The following is a 5587-nucleotide window of genomic DNA, read 5'->3' as shown; positions in this document are numbered from 1 at the left end:
TGACTGCATACCTCCCATGACAGTATCATGTCTTCTACAGTGTGTTGCAACAACCAGTATGACTCAAAATCAGTTAAGTCGGTGGTTTTGGTTTTTAAAAAAAAAAAAAAATTAAAAAAATCAACCCACAACTTCTTAAATATACCTAAGCAATATAAAATTTATTCTAGAATATTTTTGGAGTGCATGCTTTTAAAGACATGCTTTAACTTCTAGAGGATTTACTGCAACTGTTTAAGCAAAATGAGATGAAAATAACTTATTTTCGACACTGCATACTTGATGCTGTTAAAGTCTCTCAGTAGGAAAGAGGTGGCCATGTGTCTTACTGAATTATTTTCCTATTTATACAACTTTATATACTTTACAAATATAACAGCTTGATTTTTGTCTGCACGTGGAAGATTTATGATGATGGTTTATAACAAACGATGGTCACTAGCCTACAGTCAGTAACATAAGAAGCAGGACTCTGTGTATTCAGAGCTATAGTGGTTTCACTGCTGCATATCAACAGTGATATCCATAAGGTCAAAAAGAGCCATTTAAACTTTATAGCTACGTTACATAAACTGGGCTGTGAATACTGACATAGGAGTCAGCTTAACTCTACTGAAGTAGATGCTCTCAGTGCTTTCCTCAGTAGGGGGGAGATTGAATAATGGTCTACGGTTGTGGAAACACCTATCAATAGGCAAAGTCCAAGGCACAAAAAGCAGCAAATTTCACTCTGCCTGCATACAGATAAGCACACCGAGCAGCAGAGTTCTCTCCTGCATTTAAAAGCATGAGAACTGTAGCCTAGCTTTGAGGAGTAAGTTTGTCCCTGAGGCAGGGTTACATTGCTTTTAGGAGTTGTCTTGTCTCTGCAACCTTTTAAACTCAGGACAGTACTATTTGTCAGGGGGTAGCCTTTCCAGAATTGTTGCAGATTGGCCAAAAGAAAATGTTGGGACCATCTAAACCACTTACTATGTGTCTCCTGCTTCATTGCCCTGATCCTGACCCCTCCATTGACTACTTATATTTCTTTAAAGGTTTCACGAAGTATTCAAAGTACTTGCTGAAAGTGATGAGGGGAAACTCCATGTCCTGAGAGTTGTATACGAGGTTTGGAAGAATCATCCACAGGTAAGAGCATCAATGGCAGATATTTGTTGAAGTTTCCACTCACAGAAAGTCATGTTAAAATATAAAGCATTACGATTTCCTTTGTTTACTTAAAAATACTGTCTGTTGTCTATTTGTATTTAAAAGAATTGAAGTTGTGTTTACTACTGTTAAGTGACTTAAACTGGACATCAAATTTATTCTCTATCAGTGAGACTTTCACGTTAAAAGTTCAGTGTAGAAGACTTTCAGCTTTGTGCTACGCTCTGGTTTACAAGAGAATAACTTAAAAACCAAACCCAATCCAACCCTGTTTTTCTTCAAAATTTCAATACTAGAACAGCGTTCTTGTGCTATATGCTTTTTAAGATGTAGATCTTGTAACACAGAAGTAGGCTGAAGAGAGAACCTGGTTAGTAGGTAAGTAGGCAAAAAGAGAGAACCTGGTTATTTAGCACTTGTGTGGTTTTTCACTAGCAATCACAATGAGCCACAAAGACCAGGTTGGAATCAGTGTTATGCACAGACAAAGCAAGTAAATCTGCTCTCAACCAACATTCAGAACAGATTTGTCTGTGACACTACCATGGTTAAAGTTCATTCCTGAATCTGATGAAATAATGTGCTGAAAGAACCATGAAAAATACCTCAGCTGTTTAAAACATGCAATTTCTTCACAGCAGTTGTTGTTTCCCCATGTTGTCATTGTTTTATAAATGGAGATCAGTAAGAAACTTGTGTTCAATTTTTCCCGCATTAGTTATTTGGATATTTCTCCCTGGTGTGTTTGTAATATATGATATTATGTCTGGAAATGATTGGCGCCTCAGTTGCATGAGCCAGACTTCCAAAAGTAATCTCATTGAGTGCTGGAGAATCCTTGCATCTGCTACTGGGTCTAAGGCCCATTTTCTAGGGTTACTAAAAGATTACTTTTAATATTCTTAAAAGTAAGGTCCTGAAAGAGAAGTAAGATATTGTAAAATAGCTTCTTAAATAAAAGGATCAAAAAAGCAGAGATTAAATATATATATAAATTCCTACCTGAAATATCAGCCTTTAAATTATGGATGGTCACAGCCTCAACTATTTTCTGGGGGCACAAAGGCTTTGATGTCATAAAAGGAAACTTTAACATCAAGATTTAATACTTTCACAAATTCCTATGTCTGTGTTACATGAAGGCTCAAACTAGGTAATCTGGATAATGCCAGGAAGAATTTCTTAAGACAAATGCATGTAGGAAGCAATCTTGGAAATTGAGAAATGAGGCATGAGTTCTCTGATTCATTCTGTTACTTTAGTTTTCTACCATAAATTGAGCTTTGTTACACTTCCCTATTCTATTTGAGAATGGATGATTATGAGAATAAATATGTTGCAGGTTGAGTTTCTTGGGTATTTCGGTATGGAGTACGTGAATAATTAAGATGGGCCCTTTCTTCTGAATGGCACAAAGCTGTTCTAATCACAAGATATTTTTTGTAGCTACCTGCTTGATTTTCCCACAGGCCTCATCAAGGTAGGGTCCTGTAGTAAATACTTATATACAGTGCTGGTTTCATTCTAAAATGAAGACATCCTGCAGGAAAGAGCATATGGTTGTGGTTGGGGACCGTTGCAGTCTAAGGAGATTAGGCTAGCAGTTGCTGTTACCTTATGGTTATGTAACAGGAACACATCTTCTGGTTGGATATTCCAATGTTGACTATTGGGACTTGCTTCTCTGATGCCTTGTCTCAAAATTCAGTTCTTGTATTTTTGCTCTTGGGAATAGCAGAAGTAGTCACTTGAATGAAAACTGAAGTCATCACTCTCATGAGGAGTAAAGACAACTTGTTAAAATGTGAATGCATACTTGGCATGATTGATACAACTCCCCTAGTCTGAGCATTTTTAGGTTCAGCAAATGAGATGTCTGCTTTAAGCAGTACTAGCTTCCTAAAGTGTTTGAAATCACCCATTAGTTTGACTAATGTATTTGCAAAGTTGCATAAAACCAAACTTGACTCTAATAGCTTTTCATACAACCCAACACTGGTTGTACCTTAGCCCACAGTAATTTCACAGACTCCATGTTGCAGCAGGTAAACTTGACCATTTCTTGTGGTAGGAATGACCATCTTGTCTTTCCCAAAATGTAGATGATTGCTGTTCTTGTGGATAAGATGATTCGAACACAGATTGTTGATTGTGCTGCAGTAGCAAACTGGATCTTCTCTTCAGAACTTGCACATGATTTTACTAGGTAACAAGTGTGGAATTTCTGTCTTCAGTTGCTTTTTATCTGAATTTTTATTTTAAATGGTTAGAATCCTTTTTTTTTTTTTTTTTTAAACTTAAAATAATTGCAGTTTTTACTTTCATCATTTTGCTTTAAACTCTACATAAAATTGTGTTGCTTCCCTAAAACACAAGCTTTAGTATTTTCATCTGAGCTGCAGCGTGCATTTCTGTGTCCTGCAAAAAGCTATGCTAGCAAGATTCATGCAAGTAGCCTGTAAGTTTGCCAAAGTGGAAGGAGAAGCTCTAGGACCATTTCTGGGCAAGAACCATTAACCCTGTTGTATAGCTGCTAGCCTGGTGGAGTCTTGGCTTGCACCTAGGGCATGTATCCTGCATCACCCTCAGATATATTGTTTACTGTGAGTGGGGAAAAATACTCAGACCTGGCAGTTTGATGCTAGTAGTGTTGCAGAATGATTCTGAAATAAAGCGCTGGTTTGGTAATTCAGTACAAAGTACAGGTAAGAAGTGAGTGAGTGATATGCTTTCTTAATATTGAATGTTTGCTCACTCCAGTAGATGTCCTAGGTAATGATAATGATGAAATGTTGTAAATTTCCCCCAGATCAGTGTTGTGCACTTCTCTGTTTATTAGTTTAACTTGCTCTGTAGCAATAGAAAGTTGCCCTGTTTCTGATGGTTTCAATAAGAAGAGTTGAGAGTTACAGCAGACCTGTGTATTTTCTGTCTTGGAAGAGTGTGCAATTTACTGTTTTGGGTTCTGCATCTTTCCTAGGTTCTATGTCTGGGAAATCTTACATTCCACAATTCGTAAAATGAACAAGCATGTACTGAAGATTCACAAAGAACTGGAGGAGACTAAGGCAAGATTGGCAAGACAGCACAAAAGAGTAATTTGTTTATTTTTTTTTTATACATATATTTGATATTAAGTAACCTGCAGGCTGTCACGTTTCAGACTGACATGCAATTGGTTCTTGGAGGGGCTGAATAAAAATACTGTCAGGAGGCATATCTACATGTGTTGCCATCTCTAGTACTAGGACACTAAAGTTGACACATTTTTTTGTATGTTTTTCTAAAGGCTGTTAGAGCCTGAGGATTCAGTGAAGTCTTTAAAGAAGTTCACATGCATTTGCACCATTCAAGGTTTTTCTCGTAAGTTTTTGTTCCAACATGAGCTTCTTTCACTCTATTTTTTGAATCTTGGTTCCTGTTACATTACTGGGTAGCAATAGGAACAGTCAAATTCATACTCAAGTTTACTGTAGGTTCTGTTAGTTACTTTCAGATTTTACTAGTAAGGTAGTCATTTAGGACCTCGTATCTTGTGTGGAGAAGTGCATGGAAACAGCCAGCTGTCATTGAGAAGCAGAGAGAGTTGTTGCTGTTCTTTTAACAGGTGCTGCTGGATTCGGACAGTTGCATCTGCCTTTTGCTTCTCTTGGATTTTATTTTCGAATGTCCTTGTATGACCTAGACTACTGTTTACAGTGAGATGACTATCAAATATTTTTAGACACATTGAGTGGACTCTTAAGTCCTAAGTGATAGTAGAAGCTTGTTATTCCTGGACAAGCAGCTGCGTTACTGGGATTTTGTACCGCACTTGGGAAAAAAAGGTGCTTTCTGTGCCTTCCCCATCTGAGTGTTTTATGGCACCAAATACTTTCAGTGTCCCTAACCAGCCACTCCAGTCTAATTAGTCCTTTTTTTAATTCACTTTTGGCTATTTTGGGGCTTCAGGTCTAAGTAACGATGCCGTAAAGTACGGTGAGAGTGGTATCTCCTGTAGCAGCCCCAGAGGGCAGGACCCAAGACAGTTTGGCTGACTAAAATATTTAATCCTGATATTGAATGAAGCCAATTTATAGAAATTATCTTAGTTTCATAGAAAGGAGAGTATTTCCTTGTTGATCTATGGTCTTCCAGTACCTGCACAAAACACTAGGCTACTTCTAAATCTTTGGCTTAGGTTAACATCAGAATTTGGCACAACATGGAACACATGCAAAAAATGTCACCAGCGCAAGTCATTTCCTATGAGCATCAACTGAAAGATCACTAGGACCTCGTGGTTTGCTGATGTCAGTTCATCCCAGCTCTTTCAACTCTTTTTCCTTGCTCATTCCTAGCAGCAGCCATGGTAGTTGCTTGTCTCCTCAATTTATGTTCATCAGCAATTAACAAATGTTTGTGAGTATTGAAGAGCTATTCATTGATTTCACTG

General features: G+C 37.6%; 1 long non-coding RNA gene across 1 annotated transcript; it reads left to right on the top strand.

Annotated features, from left to right (window-relative positions):
• The first annotated feature begins 996 nt into the window (after positions 1-996).
• Positions 997-4903, top strand: LOC128136124 (uncharacterized). The gene is made up of 4 exons (XR_008233262.1): positions 997-1131; positions 3255-3358; positions 4133-4247; positions 4760-4903. It is a non-coding gene; the product is annotated as an uncharacterized LOC128136124 (long non-coding RNA).
• The last annotated feature ends 684 nt before the right edge of the window (positions 4904-5587 follow it).

The sequence above is a fragment of the Harpia harpyja genome, chromosome W (genome assembly GCF_026419915.1).
Source record: "Harpia harpyja isolate bHarHar1 chromosome W, bHarHar1 primary haplotype, whole genome shotgun sequence".
NCBI classification, from domain to species: domain Eukaryota; kingdom Metazoa; phylum Chordata; class Aves; order Accipitriformes; family Accipitridae; genus Harpia; species Harpia harpyja.
The sequence above is the reverse complement of the archived record's forward strand: the minus strand, read 5'-3'. Positions and strand labels throughout refer to the sequence as shown.